Source organism: Drosophila subpulchrella, unplaced genomic scaffold (genome assembly GCF_014743375.2).
Source record: "Drosophila subpulchrella strain 33 F10 #4 breed RU33 unplaced genomic scaffold, RU_Dsub_v1.1 Primary Assembly Seq49, whole genome shotgun sequence".
Classification (NCBI taxonomy): Eukaryota; Metazoa; Arthropoda; class Insecta; order Diptera; family Drosophilidae; genus Drosophila; species Drosophila subpulchrella.
In genome coordinates, this window is record NW_023665686.1 from 774,802 (window position 1) to 794,212 (window position 19,411).

Genomic DNA, 19,411 nt, shown 5'->3' on the forward strand with positions numbered 1-19,411 from the left:
AATATGCCAATACGCCCACTCTAACGCCAACAAACCGCCCAAACCTGTGGCGCCCACAATTTTTATGCTAGATAACAAATTTTAACTAAAATATATTGGTCTCGTCAATACCTATTGATTTATCCAAGAAAAGTTTGCCACGCCCACACTAACGCCCACAAACCACCCAAGCCTGTGGCGCACACAATTTGAATGCTAGAAAAAAAATTTTAATTGAAATGTATTAGTCTCGTCAATACCTATCGATTGCTCCAAAAAAAGTTTCCACGCCAGCTCTAACGCCCATAACGCTTAAATCTGTCTAGCGCCCACATAACCATATATTGTGATCAGGGGTAAGTGGCGCATTTCAGTCTCGCATTGCCGCTTGCATATCGCCATTTCTCCGGATTTAGAAGTGACATACCTCTAAGCGCTTGTAGAATGATTATGCTGTTATCTTCATTAAAATATTGAACTTTAAAGGTGGTCAACATTATTACCTTTATTATGTCATTGATTTTTATTTTGCGAAGGTTTACAGAAAGGAATCGGATTTCAAAATGGCATACCTTTATGGGATTGTGGAATGATTACGCTGTTTTCTGCATTTAAATATTTAACTTTAAAGGTAGTCAACATTTTCACCGTTTTGATTTACTTATAGCCAATGGATAAATCCTTATCTGGCTTTATACGATTACCTTAAATCTATTATTATAAATTACTTTAAAAATATTCCCTAAGGGTTTGCCCTCATATATCTTTATTGGCCCCCCAGCTAAATCTAATGCTAGAAGGCAAAGAATTAAATAATCTAAGAGCCCTTAGTAGTGGCTCATTGCGAGCATAATTAGTCCTGACAGCACGGTCCAGAAATGGAACCATGGTACGGTGATTCCTGGCAGGAACATTAAAATTGATGCATCCCAACAGGCAAGGACAATCAATATTTCCTACTAGCAGATCGTTCAGAAAGAGAAGGCCAGCAGTTGCACGACGATCCTTCAAAGAACAAGTGTGAAGCAGGGAAAACTGACAATCTTAGACTATCATTCAGCAAAACGCAAGGATTGCAATGCAAACTTCAAAAACTTTTTCTGCAACCTCTCAATCCTATTGATCTGGACACTTCCCGAGGGATTCCAAACAAAGGAAGCATATTCAACCCTAGAACGGACAAAAGCAGAGTATACAGACAATCTGGAATACGGATCTTTGAATAATAAAGTGTTTCTCTTCACAAAGCCGAACATTGCATAAGCCTTTGGTAATATAAAATTCAGGTGCTCATTAAACAGAAATTTGTCATCAAATAATACCCCCAGATCAACTATTTCATTCAAAACAGAGACAGGGTAGTTATTGATGTGATAAGTGGATGGAATAGTTACAGAACGTTTCGCATAACGTACGATGTGGCATTTGTTAAGGTTTAAAGGCAAACTACTTTTTTTTTTTTTTTTTTCGTTTGTAAACACCCACAGCTTTAAGTGTAAATTTACTTTATTATAAGTTTCAATCTTCATTTTAAGACACTCGAAGTAATTAAATTTTTGCACGTACTGAATTTACAAATATGTTGTTTATCTATGATTTTCTATAAGGGACTTGTCCAAAGCGTAATTGCTTATACAATTTATTTTATGCTTTGAACATTAAGTTGAAATTAATAATACAGAATGTAAGAACATCCGGGGTAAAGAAACAATAACAAAACAAGTGAACGAATACAATATGATTAGACGGTGACATCCATAGTGTTTTTGATCTCATTGCCCCACTCGCGGGCCATGATCATAATTTCGTTCATGCTCAGTTTGGGTCCGATCAGGGGGTTCAGCTGCGTCATGTAACAGCACAGCCAGAACAGCCAGCATGTCACTGCGGTGAGCATCAGGCAGCATTGAGTCACCCCCTGTTGGGACCTCGGGCAAAGAAGGGGCAAAATCTGTGTAAATCGTGTCCATCTGCAAATGATCCTCAAATGCATTTATAAAGTGATTGGTAAAGACAGCCAAGTTGGTCGTCGTAGATCGACCGGGCATGAAGCCATGTTGATTAGGTTCGATGTAAGACTTTATTAAGAAAGATAATATTTTATTATTATTCTTTCGAACAATTTAGCTATGTTGCTGATCTCAGCAATTGGCTTATAGTTAGAAATATCAAATTTACTTCCTCCTTTATGGACCGGCGTGACTCTAGAAATTTTCCATCTAACTGGGAATCTTCCTTGAGACACGGAAGAAGAGAACAGAATTTGCAGGGGTAGGTAAGGACTGGCAATACAATTTTTAAGGAAGAATGAAGAGATTCCATCAAAGTCTAGTCATGGGGAATCATCAAAATAACGAATTGCTTCAGAAATGTCATCATTCGATATGTCCAGGCTCCAAATTTCTGCAATTGAATTTAAAGTTTCCAGGTCATACCAATCATCGGAAGGTTTCATGTTCGAGGAAAAAAAGGCAGCAAACAAATTTGCGATATCGGCCTCAGTGGAAGCAACAACATCACCATACGACATTGTTGAAGGTATAGACGAATGTGTTTTTTTTGAGTTGACGAAGCGCCAAAACGCCATAGGGTTGGCCTTCAAACTATGCTCAACTTCACAAATGTATTGGCTATATAGAAATTTATTAAGAAACTCAAACTCCCGTTTGTGTTGCCTATATCTTTCACCATCGGCCAGGTTATGTGTTTTAGAAAATTTTTTGTAGTATTTGTTTCTAAGGTTTTTGATTTTTTGCAGTCCCTTAGTATACCAAGGAAGCCTGTAGGAACCCCGTATCTTGGAACGGACTATGCTGTCAAGAGTATTTCTAATCGTTGAAAGAAAGGTTTTATAATTAGTTTCTATGCAAGGGTTCAATAGCAAGGCGCCCCAATTTATGGATAGCAGGCAATCCCTTAGGGAACTCAAACTAGAGGGATCAAATATATATCTAGGTTTAGAATCATTGAATGGCAGAAAGCTGTAAAATTCGATGTTTAGGCTCAAGGGTTTGTGATGTACAACACAATTTGAAATCGTAAATTCAGCCAGAGTTACGTTAGAGTCAACAATAGAATTAATGAAGATTAAATCAAGCAGCTTATGCAAATCATTAAAAACATTATTAATTTGGGTGAGGCCCATTCTAAAACAGTTATCAATGACAATTATTTCATGTGAATGATGAACATTTCCGGGCACCATAGCAGATGCTTGTGGGTCCCACGTCCAGAAAACAGAGCTGAGGTTGAAGTCTCCAGCCATACATATGCCATCAGAGTCCTCCAAGCTGGCATGTATGTTAGAGATGTTGTCTAAGTGACCCTGGTAAAGCCCAGAATCACTGCCAGGTGGAACAAACAATCGATATCTTCACGGATGAGCCAGACACCGCCACCGCCAATTGGTCCAGAAGGGAGTCATCATTAAGGAGTCGAATTACAGTGCAACAGAATTTACGGCTAACAGCCACGATGACACCACCTCCTCTCTCGCACTGCATTCTGCCGAAGTCTTTATCTTTACGAAAAACTTGGAATAATTTAGGATTAAAGAATTCATTCGAACTATAGTTAGAATTTAGCCAAATCTCAACCAGTATGATAATGTCATAGTCACTGTTGGAAGTATTCATAAAGACAGACTGCGTTTTAGTTCTCATGCCGGATATATTTTGAAAGTATATTTTCAGGCCATTATTTCCAGAATGATGGCTATTTGAGTTTACTGCCGGCAAGCCCCTAGCAGGTTGCCAGTCAACGCATATTGTTGAAGAGGAATTCTCAACATCCAAATTAGATGTCGGCCTCGCATGATCATAAGTACTATTAAGTACCTTGCGCAACGTATCCGTACGTATTTTTATAGGCAGGTTGAGATCGTCGTTCCATGGAATAATAGTGCAGTCGAATTGAGAATATGTAAATGATTTTCTTACGGACGCATGCCTTTTCTGTGACGGTCCTCCAAAGAGCGTAGAAGAAATTGCATCAATGGAGAGAGACGATGAAGAGCACAGTGAAGAGTGTATCCGACTACTCATAAAAGAGAGCGCTATCCCAAAAGGCGCGCTGAGCTCAATAGAATCAGAATCCGAAGATAGCAGCATCCGATGTTGGTTTAACTCCAGCGGCGAATATGTAGAGAACATATTTTCAATGAGCGGGTTCCAACCTAATGAAGAGTAAGAATCCAGCCAATGTTCTAGGTACTTAGGGAGGGAGGCGCAAGATGAAGAGAGCGCAACTCCGAGGAGCGCGCTTAGAGCGGGAATCTTGATGAAATATGATGAAAGCAGCTCTCCAGAGAGCGTTTGACAAAAGTCGCGCGAAATAGACAACGACAAATCCAGCTGATGCCGATGTTGTTTTGAATGTGATGAGTGCACATCTCCGAAGAGCGCGCTTAGAGCAGGAATCTTAATGGAATCTGGTGACAACGCCTCTCCAGTGAGCGTTTGATGAACGTTAGATAGAACAAAAAAGGAAAAATCCAACTGATGATGTTTTTGATTTGGGAGTGACGGGCGCCCAACACTTAAGAGTGCACTGGGAGCGGCGTATGAGAGAGTAATGGTAGCAGCTAGCGATATCGAAACCAGCGGACGTTGACATAGCGAATAAGTAGCATGAAGATAAGGAAGAGGATCATAAAAATTTGCCGTAGTCAAATCGACACCAGAGGCGCCGATTATTGGGGGTTTTTTGAGTCCGATGTATGATGATTGTGCAAATCCAGAATGTTTCCATCAACAATAGGCCTATCCCTGTGGATGAATCGACTGACTTTGATTGGATTGGGCCAGAACGCATCACTAAACACAGTCTGAAAGTGCTGCTCAGGTATTCCCAATTTGAAATTGACGAATTCCAGTGTAGCAACATCTAAACCATTTTTGACTAAAGGCTTGCAAATTAAGGTGGCGGTATCCACACATAGCTTATTTGCAACATATTCACACACAGAATCAAATTTTACGTGCGCTCTAAATCTACCAATATGAAGGAATTTATTGCTCGGCACAACTTCGAGTGTTTCACAACAAGGAGCTTGACCAACTATTCGCCTCTTGTTCCTGTTATTCTTTGCATGGTTCCTGGCGGCAGTATAAACTGGTGCAGGGGTATCAGGTCTGCATGTTTGGCTTGACGACCAATTGAAAAAGCTGGAGCCAATGGTTTTACCACTTTTTTACGCTGACTGACATTGCTATTGTCAGTGGTAGAATTGGGAAAAGCCTTCAGAAACTTTGAGTTTAAATCCATGTATAGACTCTTTAGGTCATGAAGTTCTTCCATTACTTCATCGATTTTGGAGTGTGAATCATTACTCACAACACAGCGATCACACTGCCAGAGTAGATTCGGCATATTTGTTAATAATCTAATAGCATCCTCTGGGAGATCAACACATGCAGTGTGAAAAGTACAACGACAAAGCGATGAGCAACGGACCGCCTCAAAACCGCGAAGCTGCGCTGCTGTAACTTCAGCATTGCACTCGGAGCACGAATAAGAATTTATACCGAAAATAAAACACGTCTGACTACAACGAATGCTAATCAGAGACTGATTTACATAAATGGACCTTCCTTAAAACTTAAAAAGCCCATAACTTGGTCAAAGGGACTCGCATTTCGAAATATCATACTTTTATGGGCTTGTGGAATGATTATGCTATTATCTGCATTAAGATATTTAACTTTAAGGGTAGTCAACATTTTGACGTTTTGATGTCATTGACTTAAATTTTGAGAAATTTTAAGCTTTAATATGGTCAAAAGGAATCGGATTTCCAAATTGAATACCTTTATGGGCTTGTGAAATGATTATGCTGTTATCTTTATTTAAATATTTATTATTATTATTATTATTCTTTATTGTTTTAGGCTTCCTAACGCTACAAGTCTTAAAACTTATAAATTACAGCGCTAGTCACAACTGGTAAACATATTTAAATTTGGACAAAATTGGTTCTTAAATCTAATAACATACATTGTTACATTTATTGTTGAACATTTAGATAAATAGAAATGAAGTTAAATCGGAATTAAACAAGGAAGAACGCTATAGTCGAGTACCTCGACTATTAGATACCCGTTACTCAGCTAAAGGGACCAAAGGGAAATGGAGATATGCAAGCAGCAAAACGAGATTGAAATGCGCCACCTACCGGCGGTAGGCAGACTTAAGCGTTATGGGCGTTTTTTCATGGATCAATCGATAGGTATTGACGAGACCAATACATTTTTTACCAATAAATTTTTTATCTAGCATGAAAATTGTGGGCGCCACAGGTTTTGGCGGTTTGTGGGCGTTAGAGTGGGCGTGGCATATTCAAATAACAAACTTGCGCTGCGTACAAGGCTACGGAATCTAAATCTGACATTCCAATTCTCTATCTTTGATAGTTTCCGAGATATCCGCGTTCATACTTACGATTTTTTGAAGTTTGTGGGCGGTTTGTGGGCGTTAAAGTGGGCGTGGCAATTTTTTTTATGTCAATCGATAGATATTGATGAGAAGAATTCATTTCAGTTTAAATTTTGACTCTAGCATCAAAACTGTAGGAGACACAGTTTTAGGCGGCTTGTGGGCGTTAGAGTGGGCGTGGCACTCTACTGAAATAAACTTGAGCTGCGTAAGAAGCTCAGGAATCTGCACGCCAAATCTCAATAGCCTAGCTCTAGTTTCCGAGATCTCATCGTTCACCCGGACAGACAGACGACGGACAGACGGACATGGCTAGATCGACTCGGCTAGTGATCCTGATCGGAAACGCTTCCTTCTGCCTGTTACATACTTTCCGACGAATCTAGTATACCCTTTTACTCTACGAGTAACGGGTATAAAAACTAAGGAAAAGGTTTTGGGGATAAGTCGCAATGTTAAAATAGGATAATATACCTTACAGTAGACTAGAACTGCTATTTTTTAGGTGTGAGAGAAGTTTTTTCTTAAATAGTGTTGCGCTCCTAGTTTCTTTTATGTAGTTGGGAAGCTCGTTCCACGTCCTAATCGCATTTATAAAAAATTGTCTATTTGAAAGCAGAAACCTGTGTCGGATGCAGATAATATTCTTTGTTCTTGTAGATCTGGAGAATTGTAATTTTTCGAATAAGTGCGATGGCTCCCTGGTGTATATAACTTTGTGTAAAAAGATTATTGTTCTACTTTTCATATAATCTGCCAGGCTTATATCAAATATCTTGTAAGCAAATTGAGTTACATGGTCAGATCTATGCAAATTAAATATAAAACGCGCAATACTATTGTATGCTATTTTCAGCTTAAGTTGACTTGCTATATCACAATTTGCATAGATCTCTAGACCATAAAAGAGTGTGGGTATTATACAAGACTTAGCAATTAGAAGACGCACACTAACAGGTAAGGAACATTTAACTAGTGACAAGGATCTTATTAGTCCGTATGTTTTGCCTACAGCTTTGTTTACGTGGTCATTTTATTTCAAAATAAATTTCAAAATAAAAAAACAAGGACTGCACACCAGACAAAAAATTAGGCAGACTACTAAATTAACAATGCGACTGATCCTAAACATATGAATAACAAGAGATAAAGATATTAAACTAATTTGAAATCCTAATATAGAGATAACAAATATTTTAATTACGAAATGAATTATTCTCTAAAGCGGCATCTCTGCTTGAGTTGATTTCGCCCACATCACTACTCAGATCAGAAAGCTCATTGGAGCTTTGCACGTAGTAAGCCTCTCTTCCGTCTATACCCTTCAGATCCAAAAAAAAGTTTCACTTGTGAATCACCTTGGGAATCACGTGGGACATGTCCTCTTGCACAAGTGAAGAACAAGTGACGCTCCATATAGAAAATTATATGCGTTGTCCGCATTTTCAAAAGTGAAAATTCAAATGAAAATTTTTCGAAGTCCTACGGGATTTCACTTGTTCCTTATACTCATTTTTCGTATGGCCTGTCACGTGCCGGTGACACGTCCCAAGTGAATCACTTGTGAAAATCAGAATTTTTCCATGAGTTTTCACTTGTGAAATCACTTGCAAGTGACACGTCCCAAGTGAAATCACTTGTAAAAATTACAATTTTTTCACGAGTTTTCACTTATGAAAATATAAAAAGGGGAACAATTATTGCTAGTATTTCTGTTTTTTTGTTTTGTTAGTTTGTTTTTCACGTTCGTCATCGCCTTTCTCAAACATTTGTCCGGGTCTTTGGACTCCTTGGCCAACGCTCCTGAAAAAATGTATGGGCATATGATTAAAAAATGCGTTTTACTTTTTAATTGTATATTTACCTTATATAGCTGTGTATAAACCCTTTGCGGGATTTTTTTGGCACAAAACATTTTGTCATCCACTTTCGGCTAACGGAACCCATTGAATACCTTCAACATTTACGTACTTCAAACAAAGATCAATGCACAGCATCTTAAACTTTGTGTGGAACTTACCTGACTTTATTATATTAACTAATCAATTAAAGTAACTCTGCTGCGCACAATTAAAATGCATGCATCCCTTTCAATCACTCAAACAGAATGCACCAAGTCGTTTCACCCCTTTACTTGATTTCTTTTGTTTTCTCTTCGCTGTTGGCGCGTGCCACTGCACCTATACCCTTTCTAAAGCGAAAAATATCCGACTATATAATTTGTACTTCTTAAGTAAAAAATACAATACGAATTTTTTAAAAATGTTAGTACTAATACTACTAATGTTTTTAATATTGAAATCAATTTTAACGGACTAATTTTCTATAATTACACTAAAAAAATATATTGTAATAAAAATGTACAATATGTAAACATAACATTATAAGTAAGTCCAAATTACTTAATTTTACTATAATCAAATAATTTACTTTTATAAAACAATATAAGTTGTTTATTTTCGATACACAATAATGCTCCTAAAATATTAGGGCATTCACATGTCGCTGCTCCACGAAAAGTTTTCCGCCGAAATATTAGTCGCTAGCCGAACATAACGGAGAGACGCAAAAAAATAACGGACCGGCCGAAATATGGCTCTGCGAGCGCGGAGTGCAGGCAGATTATAAGACAAGAAAGAGAGGGAAATATCCGAATATCTGCCTCTCTTTGTTGCACGATCGTTTTCGTGGGCAGTCTTCTACGCTGCGCCGACTGCTCTCTGCTGACGTCAACAGCGGCACAGCGTTTTAGGCACAAAAAAAAAACAAAAAAAGCTTTTTGCCTTGAGCCATGTCACCGCGTCCCTACTGCAGAACTTAAGGGTAGGCTTAACAAATACGTCTGCACGGCGAGTAAAGACGGCCGCTACGCGCTTTTGTTTTTTGAGGCGCATGGCATGTTTAAGTATATAAATGCCGGCGAGTCAATTTTGAGTTTGAGTGATGTGTGTAATTGTATAATTTATTGATTTGAGTGTGTTTTCGGTAGTTTTCAGTCTTTGTGCACTGCAGTATATGTGTGTGAATGTTTCCTTTCTTTTATCTTTACACTTTCGACCAAAAGAAATGTGTTTTAAGTGTTTTTATACAAAAGTATGGAGATTACACGCACGATGTGAACGCTAAATAATCATAGACCACAGGCGGCTTATAGTCCGATAGAAATTGTTTATGTTTCTAGATTTTATAGACTTTCTGAGCGACTGTTTCGGGAGCTCTGCAAAAACGCGACTTTCCTTTTGCTACTTAGTTTTACTCATGATAACATTAAAGGTAGTCAACAATTTGACGGTTTGATGCCATTGAGTTTAATTATGCGAAGGCTTACAGAAATGGGCCTCCTTTTAAATTTTAAAATACCATAACTAGGTAAAAAGACATCGGATTTAAAAATGGCATACCTTTATGGACTTGTGGATTGATTATGCCGTTATCTGCACAAAAATATGTAACTTTAAAGGTAGTCAACTTTTTATGCCATTGATTTTAATTTTGCGAAGCTTTACAGAAATGGGCCTCCTTTTAAACTTTAAAAGCCCATAACTTGATCAAAAGGAATCGGATTTTAAAATGGCACACCTTTATGGGCTTGTGTAATGTTTGTACAGTTATCTGCATTAAAATATTTAGCTTTAAAGGTAGTCAACTATATTACCGTTTTTATGTCATTGATTTTAGTTTTGAGTGGGTTTACAGAAATGGGCCTCCTTTTAAACTTTAAAAGCCCATAACTTGGTCAAAAGGAATCGCATTTTAAAATGGCACACCTTTATGGGTTTGTGGAATGAATAGGGTGTTATCTGCATAAAAATATTTATCTTTAAAGGTAGTCAACAATTTGGCGTTTTTATGCCATTGATTTTAATTTTGCGAAGCCATACAGAAATGTGCTTCCTTTTAAACTTTAAAAGCCCATAACTTGGTCAAAAGGAATCCGATTTTGGTATGGCATACCTTTATGGACTTGTGGATTGAATATGCTGTTATCTGCGTACAAATATTTAACTTATAAGGTAGTAAACAATTTGTCGTTTTTATGCCATTGATTTTAATTTGGCGAAGCCTTACAGAAATGGTCCTCCTTTTAAACTTTTAAAGCCCATAACTTGGTCAAAAGGAATCGGATTTCAAAATGGCATACCCTTATGAGCTTGTAGAATGATTATTCATTAAATTATTTAACTTTAAAGGTAGTCAACATTTTCACCTATTTGATGTCATTGACTTTAATTTTGAGAGGGTTTACAGAAATGGGCGTTCTTTTAAACTTTAAAAGAGCAAAACTTGGTCAAAGGGATTCGATTTCGATATGGCATACCTTTATGGACTTGTGGATTGATTATTGTGTTATCTGCTTAAAAATGTTTAACTTTAAAGGTAGTCAACAATTTGCCGTTTTTATGCCATTGATTTTAATTTTGCGGAGCTTTACAGACAAAGGCCTCCTTTTAAACATTAAAAGCCCATTAGTTGGTTAAAAGGAATCGGATTTCAAAATGGCATACCTTTATGGTCTTGATTATACATTAAAATATTTAACTTTAATGGAAGTCAACAATTTGACGGTTTGATGTCATTGATTTTAATTTTGCGAATTTGTTTTGAAATGGGTCTCCTTTTAAACTTTAAAAGCCCATAGCTTAGTCAAAAGGAATCGGATTTCAAAATGGCATACCATTATGAGCTTGTAGAATGATTATGCATTAAAATATATAATATTAAAGGTTGTCAATATTTTTACCGTTCTGATGTCATTGATTTTAATTTTGCGAAGGCTTCCAGAAATGGACCTCCTTTAAACTTTAAAAGCCCATAACTTGGTCAAAAGGATTCGGGTTTCAAAATGGCATACCTTTATGGGCTTGTAGAATGATTATGCATTAAAATATTTAACTTTAAGGGTAGTCAACATTTTTACCTATTTGATGTTGTTCAGGCCCACTGTCCGGCGAGTCTGGACCGGCCCCGCTATCCAACTGCACCGCTCTACCGCTCTCCCGCTCTCCCGCTCTCTCGCGCTCCCGCTCTCCTGCGCTGTTTCCAGCTCCCTCCATGAAGTCTCCGCTGCGCCTTGGAGCGCAGAGCGGAGCTTAGACTTAGTTAGTTCGATTTTAAAGTTCAATAGAAATAAACCGCGGTCGCACGCCCGCCTACTATTACCAGTTAACTTTTGTGCGTAACTTCTTTTCGGTTAAGGGGCACTTCGCGCAGCGTGTGTTTTCTCCCCTACAGCGACCACAAACAGATCGCCGCATTCAACGCCCGTCAGCCGCACCAGCAGCCCTACGCCGAAGCCCACCGCAGCAGCCCGCCGACGCCGCCAGTTTCCCGCCGTCGCCTCCCACGCCATTCCACCAGCGCCGTACCCCGCTACCCCCCGGCGTACATTTTGGTCCGTTCGACCCGATAAGATAAGTAAAGCTTTTTCGTCTCATTAATTGCCGGTCTGCAGTCAGCCACTCGAAAATATAATTCATTTGACTTTCTGTACGATTTTTCCAAAATCCAAGTCCGATTAAATCCGACAACGGCAATTAATAAATTACTTCGCCATTTTTTTCTTCGATTTTCCTTTTGCAACGTGCGGCCATATATCCAATTTTTTCCGTCTTCTTTTTTAATTGCATTTGGCCGCTCATCCATACATATGTACATTCACTTGTATAAAATCGAGAAAAAATATTCCAAGCTTAGAGAAAATATTGTGCAAATATAAGCCAAGCATACAGTGAGAATTATTTAATTGCCAGTGTTCTGCCAATTCAGACCCCCAAAACCTTCCAAGATTTTCTCACTGTATATCCGCAGCCGCTAAAGTACTTGCACATATTTTTTCGTTTTTCCAAATACAGTCCACATACAAATAAATCGAAAACGTCCACAACAACACATACCCCGCCGGCAATAATTATTTAATAAATTTAAAACAGCCGAAAATTACATACATACAAATATCTACATACATACAAATATCTACATTTATACAAACATCTACATCCATACATATATCCACATACACTCAGATATAATTTTTAACTCCACTATCCCGTTCCGACTAATTAAAGTTTTCCGTCGGCCATCCGGTCAAAAATAATGAATAAAATTACACCAACCGACGTGAAAATTTGTTTGGTCATTGTGTTTTATTTACCATCAAACTTTTTAGTATTTTTATCGGTATTTGGTATTTACTCCGTAAAATTTATTTTATTTTAACGAGAAAAATACCAGCACTCCACCGCATGCATAGCATTCTCCGTCCACCAATTTTTTTGATATATTTTTAGTATTTTTCCCTCGGAATATTAAATTAAATTAAAGCAATACTCCAATATTAAATAATCAACCGATCGCATCCTCCGGCCAACAACTTATTGGCATAATTTGGTATTTTTTCTTCATTCAGAAGTTCAAATAAAGGCGAAATATTGCAATTACTCCACCGGGGACTATGTATTAACACATAGTTGGTATTTTTCCCCTCAATTTATCCAAACGCAAAAATACCAGCAAAATATACCAAACTTGATCCCAACCAAAATACATATACCAAAAGGGTTTAATATTATAGTATTACTTCTCAACGGGTGATATTCGAACTCCTTACTCACCGTTCATAATCCGTGTCATTGGGTTTAATTCCTCAAAGTAACCAGGTCGGTACTTGCTTCCAATTTCTATTTCTCCGATCCACTACTTTTTTTTGTCGACACCTCGTTCCACTGTTCCAGAAGTGGGCCAGGTTTCCTATTTATCCGACATAAACAAAGGCGAGCAGATTCTGACCAAAAAAAGGTCATTTATTTTTAAATGTCCGTTGGAAGTGATAACAACAAGTTGTCTATTCCACCTGCCGTAGTCCCACACCCGAACTAACCGCCAACACCTCGTCGCCCCGAAAAAGGGCCACCCGTGCAAACGTCAAAATGGCACTAACACCTTCCCAAATCGCTCTAAGCAAATTTACTGAGGTCTCAGATCGGCTGAGTGAGTTTGAATCCAGAGCAAACACTCCTTCGCCGATCCCTCCTACTCTGTCAATGCTGAACATCCGGTTAAATACGGCTACTGCTATTCCGTTTACGAGAGATGTGGGGCTTAGATCGCGGATATGATAGCCCAGGCTCCCCAAGTTCAAGCTGTTCCTACCCAGACTTATATTTCCTCTGGATGTCGGCTGCCTCCGTGCGATACCGAGGTTTTCACCGGAGATTATCTGCGGTGGCCGACCTTTAGGGATCTGTTTACGGCCATTTTTATAAACAATCCAAGGCTGACGCCAGTCGAAAAACTGTTTCACCTAAATGCCAAAACACCCCCCTTACTAACGACGGCTTTCGCTCAGCTTGGGCTAACCTTACTGAGCGTTTCGAAAACAAGCGGTTGTTAGTAAATAGACAATTGAAAATACTTTTCAATGTGCACTCCGTTAATCAGGAATCTGGGTCAGCTATCCGTGAACTTCAACGCACCATCCAGGGTTGCCTCACGGCTTTAGAAATGTCCGGAATTGAAACCGAAAATTGGGATTGCCTCTTAGTGTACATGTGCTCCTTCAAACTTCCTAAGCTCACGCTATCCTTGTGGGAACAGTCCCTGCACAATAAGGCAGAGATTCCGACGTGGCAGGAACTGAACGCCTTTCTTACGAAGCGTCACCGGAGCGTCTATGGCGACGTACGGCCGTCAGGCTCGAGTCAATCTCTGCCAAAAACATCCGCCCCCACTGCAGCGCCTCGAAGAATAAATTCTTACGAGACAAGGGTAGCACCCAAGCCAAAAGGATGTGACCTTTGTAAGAAGGAAAACCATCCTGTCCGCACATGTGCACGGTTTCACCAGATGACGGTAGACGAGCGGTCGGCATATATAAAGAGGAAGCAGCTGTGTCTGAACTGCTTTGCACGAGGGCATCAGCTGCGTGATTGTGGAAGCACTCATAGCTGCTTTACGTGCCGCGGCCGCCATCACACCTTACTGCACAGAGGCAACTCCTCCCAATCGCCTTCAAATCCCTCCCCGAGACCCAGGTCAAGACGAAATACGCCAGTTGCCACCGCTTCCGGGTCCATGGACTCCACAGTAGAGGTGCAGAAACATCGATGTTCGTGTCCATCGATGTTTTCGATGTTTTCAAAAAAAACATCGAGTGAAACATGTATGTTTAAAAAAAAAAAAGAAAATGCAAAAAGAACAGAAACAGCACAAACAGTAACATGAGATTTATTTGAGATCATTTAAAGTGTCCATTTCTATTCAGGAACAAAAGTTGATCAACAACTTCAGGTTTAAGCCTTGTCCTGCGGTCAGATATGGTTTGTCCAGCTTTGCTGAATACTCGTTCAGACTCACAGGACGAGGCTTGTATGCAGAAAAATCTGTAAAAAACATTTCTTATTTAACATGTTAGTCATGATTATTTAAAAATCATACCTCCCAATACTTCAAGGGGTCGCAAGTGTCAGGAATGTTTTCTTTTTCCATATATTGCCTTGTGGCAATAATGGCATCGGCTCTGGTAGACTTTACTTTAGGCTTATTTTGCAAAAATGAAAATTTGCTGCTTGCCTCGTTTGAAGTTGATTCTGGTGTTGGTGGACGTCGTGGAGTTGTTGATTTAAGAGAGAGCAATTCCAGCTCCAACGCTTTAGCTGCTTGGTCTGCGTTTGAACTTCGGAGAGCCATCTTTTTTGAAGCGAGGATCAACGAGAGTAGCGATGCGAGGAATTGTGCGCGTTTCAAAGGAATCAAGTCTTTCCACTAAGCGTTTCTGAACAAGGTCACATATATCTTTTCCTTCCTGTGTTCGCAACTGTGCAATTTACTTGATTCATTTTATGATGAATCTCGGCAATGACTGGAATAATTAGCGACATAGACACTTTTGTGTTAGTCGACACCGAAAGAGTCACTTCCTCAAAAGGCGACAGCACATCCGACAAGTCATTCAAGACGTCGAGTTCTTCATTTGTGATCGGTGAAGGGCCATTTCGCAGTTTTAGCAAAGTCAAAGTAACATACTAATTTATTTGGTTTATTTCAGGTAATTCTCCATCTTGCCTTCGTCATCCATCAACGTCCACCCACACCATCAACTAGAAATCCTAAATATTATCAACAATTTTGTTAGAGCGCTAAGATAGATATTCTGGTCGGGGCCGACATACTGCCATCCATTCTCCTAAGAGGCACCCGGCCGAACATTTGTGGCTCTCTCCTCGGTCAAGAAACCATTTTCGGGTGGATCCTAACAGGTCCCGTTCCTGCTCCAAGGGAAAATAAGATTTCCGTTTTTTCCACACGAATCTCCCACACGGTTGACATGTCCCTGGTTAGGCTTCTTACCAAATTTTGGGAGGTGGAGGATCTGCCAGTAAAAGTGACAAAATCTTCCGATTTCACATGTGAGGAAAATTTTCTCCGAACGACTACGAGAGACGATAACGGCAGGTATGTCCTAAGTCTTCCGTTTCGTGATCCCCAAAACGTAAAATCCGCCCTCGGTCACTCCAGATCCTCCGCGTTGTCGCAGTTTCTAAGAACCGAGCAACGCCTAAAGAGGGACAGTCAGCTGAAAGCCAAATACTACTCCGTGATTCAAGAGTATCTCGACCTCCATCACATGAAAGAAGTCCGTCCTACCCATAATTCTGCCAGTTATTACCTTCCGCATCATGCCGTGCTCAAGCCGGAAAGTACAACCACCAAGTAACGAGTGGTTTTCAATGCCTCCAGCCCTTCAGAGAATGGGGTCAGCTTAAATGATATCCTTCATGCTAGCCCAGTCTTACAGTCCGATCTAACTATCCAGATCCTGAAGTGGCGATATTTCCGATACGTCTACAGTGCCGATATCGAGAAAATGTATCGGCAGATATGGGTAGATCCGAAGCATTCCCCGTTCCAGCGCATCTTATTCCGCAACAGCGAGGGGCACATTCGAGATTTCGAATTACAGACGGTAACTTTTGGAGTCAATTGCGCGCCATTCCTGGCCATTCGAGTCCTGCAACAGCTGGCAACTGACGTGCAGCTCAGCCATCCAAGAGCGAGCAACGTTATTCGAAATCATATGTATGTAGACGATGTCCTCTCGGGAGCTGACTCCGCCGAGGACGCTAAGTTCATTGTTCGCGAGCTACAAAGTGCTCTAGATTCCGCGGGGTTTCCATTGAGAAAATGGACCTCCAACCACAAAGAAATATTAGCTCATATCCAAAGCGATCATCTTCTGACAACCGACTTCCTCGAGATTGACACTGAGAGCACAGCCAAAACTCTCGGCGTACGATGGAAGGCGACGTCCGATGAGTTCTTATTCGTCCCACCAGATTTAGCAACGGAAATCTCCCACACGAAACGCCAAGTCCTTTCCCAAATTGCCAAGCTGTTTGATCCAGCAGGCTGGCTCGCTCCATTTGTTGTGTGTGCCAAAATCTTTATGCAAGAGATTTGGCTTCAGGATCTAGGCTGGGACGATAAACTTCCAATTGAGCTGTGCCAAAGGTGGAACAGCTTTCTCCAGAGCTATTCGGTCCTAGACCAGGTCAGAATACCCAGATGGGTTTCCTTCCGTCCAGAGTTCCGCGTAGAGCATCACGGATTCTGTGACGCCTCGCAAAAGGCATACGGTGATCTATGTGCGCGTAGAAGTGGGCCACAAGACGATGGTGCACTTGCTCACGGCCAAGACGCGTGTGGCGCCAGTCAAAACGGTGTCCCTTCCCAGGCTGGAGTTATGTGGGGCTCTCCTTTTGTCAGAGATGGCCGAAGCCATTCTTCCTAATATGCCGAGGCTGACCTCAAAATTCCATTGTTGGACCGATTTCACGATTGTGCTAGTATGGTTAGCCAAACCAGCGTGCCATTGGACAACGTTCGTTGCCAACAGGGTGAAGAAGATCACCGAGTCCACTGAGACGGCCAATTGGTCGCACGTTCAATCCGAACATAATCCAGCTGATTTGGCTAGTCGAGGAGTTCCCCTTCAAGAGCTGGTGGATAACCAGTTCTGGTGGCATGGACCCACTTGGCTGCAACGTCCACGCGATCATTGGCCCAGCCAGGGAACCGACCTGCCGGTGACTGAGATCAAAAAGCGTGCCGTTAAAGTCCATGTGGCGTCTATGCCGACAGAAGATTTCCTAGATCGCTTTTCCAATTTAGATAGAGCTTTGCGGGTCCTCGCGTATGTCCATCGATTTGTACAACGATGTCGAAGACGATCACCGCTTTCCGGGGTCCGTCTAGAGGCCCAGGACGTTGCCGCCGCGGAAGAACTCATGACAATTTGCACTCAGCGCAGGTATTTTTCTGAAGAATACCGCTGCTTGAGTCAGAAGCGTCCTGTGACCGCGGCAAGTTCGATTCTCTCCCTGAACCTAGACAAGAAAGGGGTAATCAGAGCATGCGGCCGCGTAACGGCCTCCGACAGTTTGCGGTATTATGAACGACATCCGATAATCCTGCCGTACGAATGTGCACTCTCGCGGCTTCTGGTAAAATTCACGCATCTCATAACGTTACATGGTGCGTCAGTTAGTGGTGCGTCTCACTCGGTCCAGATACTGGGTTCCGAGAATAAAGAACTTGGTGAAGGCAGTGGTTAACTACTGCAAGGTCTGCGTTATCCACAAAAAGAGATTGCAAGTCCAGATGATGGGAAATTTTCCGAAAGAGCGAGTGTCTTTTTCCCGTCCGTTCACGTACGCAGGGATGGACTACGCCGGCCCGTTTGATATAAAAAACAAGGAAGAACGCTATAGTCGAGTACCTCGACTATTAGATACCCGTTACTCAGCTAAAGGGACCAGAGGGAAATGGAGATATGCAAGCAGCAAAACGAGATTGAAATGCGCCACCTACCGGCGGTAGACAGACTTAAGCGTTATGGGCGTTAGAGTGGGCGTGGCAACATTTTTTCTTGGATCAATCGATAGGTATTGACGAGCCCAATACATTTCAGATAAAATTTTTTATCTAGCATGAAAATTGTGGGCGCCACAGGTTTTGGCGGTTTGTGGGCGGTAGAGTGGGCGTGGCATATTTAAATAACAAACTTGCGCTGCGTACAAGGCTACGGAATCTAAATCTGAAATTCCAATTCTCTATCTTTGATAGTTTCCGAGATATCCGCGTTCATACTTACGATTTTTTGAAGTTTGTGGGCGGTTTGTGGGCGTGGCAAATTTTTTTTTATGTCAATCGATAGATATTGATGAGAAGAATTTATTTCAGTTTAAATTTTTACTCTAGCATCAAAACTGTAGGAGCCACAGTTTTAGGCGGTTTGTGGGCGTTAGAGTGGGCGTGGCACTCAATTGAAATACACTTGCGCTGCGTAAGAAGCTCAGGAATCTGCACGCAAAATCTTAATAGCCTAGCTCTCATAGTTTCCGAGATCTCAGCGTTCATCTGGACAGACAGACAGACGGACAGACGGACAGACGGACATGGCTAGATCGACTCGGCTAGTGATCCTGATCAAGAATATATATACTTTATGGGGTCGGAAACGCTTCCTTCTGCCTGTTACATACTTTCCGACGAATCTAGTATACCCTTTTACTCTACGAGTATCGGGTATAATTATACCGGAAGAGCTTGTCTCATTACGAAAGGGTATGTGTTGGTTTTTCTACAAAGGCCATCCATCTAGAGCCTACATCCGACTTAACGACTGAAAAGTTTTTTGCCGCTTTCGCTCGTTTCGTCTCTAGAAGAGGGTGTCCTCGTCAAGTCCAGTCCGACAATGGAAAGACCTTCGTCGGCGCCTCCACCGTGCTTTCCCGAGACTTCCTGCAAGCCGTTAAGGAGCCTGTGACCGATGCGTATAGTCATCAGCAGCTCACCTGGCAATTCATTCCTCCTGGGGCACCCCATATGGGAGGCCTGTGGGAAGCTGGAGTCAAGAGCTTCAAGACCTTGTTTTACAAGTCCACCGCTACACGGAAGTACACCTTTGAAGAGCTGTCCACCCTCCTAGCGAGAATTGAAGCTT

The 19,411-nt window shown here is 41.0% G+C and overlaps 1 pseudogene; it reads right to left on the reverse strand.

The window, feature by feature from the left end:
- Window positions 1-1,602: 1,602 nt before the first annotated feature.
- LOC119562462 lies at window positions 1,603-3,925 on the reverse strand (annotated as a pseudogene).
- Between the last annotated feature and the right edge of the window lie 15,486 nt (window positions 3,926-19,411).